Here is a 1,459-nt window from a genome sequence, read left to right as displayed (position 1 = left end):
GACCTGTAACTGTAAGCACTTTACGCACAGAGGAAACACTCAGAACGACGTTTCCATTAAACCCAGTAGTCCCAATCAGTTTCCCAGCAGCACCCAGCCCACACAGCTGCTGGAGACTGGCCTGATGAACCTAAATTACCACTATTTAAAGAGGCACGTGCACTCTTTTCACCTGGAGACCAAAGACAGGGTTCAGCGGCGCAGAGCTGAGCTGCGGGCCGCCGTGCAGCGCCCCCCAGCGGCCAGAACCGCCACCTACAGCTGCTTTGGCTTTGAGCAGGGCCGGATTAAATGTGCACATGTCCCTGGACCCAGAGTGTTCCAGGGGCCCCCTGCCCCACCGCAACATTGTGAAAATTGTGAATGATACACTGTGAAACAACATTTCTAACATCTCTCAGCCATTAGCAACACACTTGACACTGTGGTGTAACTATCTGGCTTTTATGTACATTTTGTTTTATGTCCAAACTGCTGGTGTTTGTCCTACGTTGGCCCCAAGTGGGCGTGGGCCCCTGGGCCCGTGCCCTTAATGCCCATTGGATAATCCGGCCTTGGCTTTTAGAAACGTTTAAATAAAACTTTGATTTTTATTTATGGGTATTTAAAAGGGTATTTAAATTGTAAATAAAAAGATTGTATCTTAGAAATGTTCACTTCAGAGCCCCAATAACCACAGACTCTTATGCTAGCATTAGCTAACCTGGTTATCTGCAGTTAGTCGTTGCAGAGCTAATTAGCAGGTTGCTTGTAGGGAGGGAGGTATTTGTTTTACATTCCTTGCCATTATTTGGATGTATATTCAAATGTCCATGGGGCATTTCCGCTGTATGACTGGGAAAACTGGGATATTATTGTGGAAATGTCGTTTATCATCAGTGACAGAAACAAACTGTAACTGTGTGTTTCTCAAACAGCGCATGTACATATCGATAAACCAGCTGTGCTACTAATAGCCTCTAATTTCATTCCTTTATCTCAGATTAGAGGCAACTGGGAGAGAATCTACTTACTCGCCTCCAGCTCAGTAGGATTTCCTGCAGCGGGTATTTTGACATGAATATTTGGGTAAACACTACTGTGCATTTAGATGCAGTACCTTAAATAATGTGATTAATTCCAGTGTTTAAACCGGTGTTTAAAATACAAATATGGACAAAGAGGTGGAGCTGAGAGGGGGGCTGTGATGGTGGATGATTGACATCGAGCGAACTCCGACCTGCCTGTAGCTAAGAGCTAACCGAGCTAACCCGGAGATAACAGGAGCTAACCAGCTAACTGAGGTAAACGGGCTAAAGCTAAGTCACGTTGTTAACCGGCTAAAAACCGTGGTTGTTCTACGTTCTTCTGACTTGAAGCGGGAGATTGGGTACCTGTCAATCAAAAGGACACGCCCCTAAATATGTCGAATTTCAAGATTAAATTACTTTTAAACGGGCGAGTTAGAAAAAAATTCACT

Source organism: Telmatherina bonti (genome assembly GCF_933228915.1).
Source record: "Telmatherina bonti genome assembly, chromosome: 1".
Classification (NCBI taxonomy): domain Eukaryota; kingdom Metazoa; phylum Chordata; class Actinopteri; order Atheriniformes; family Telmatherinidae; genus Telmatherina; species Telmatherina bonti.
This window is presented reverse-complemented; position numbering follows the sequence as displayed.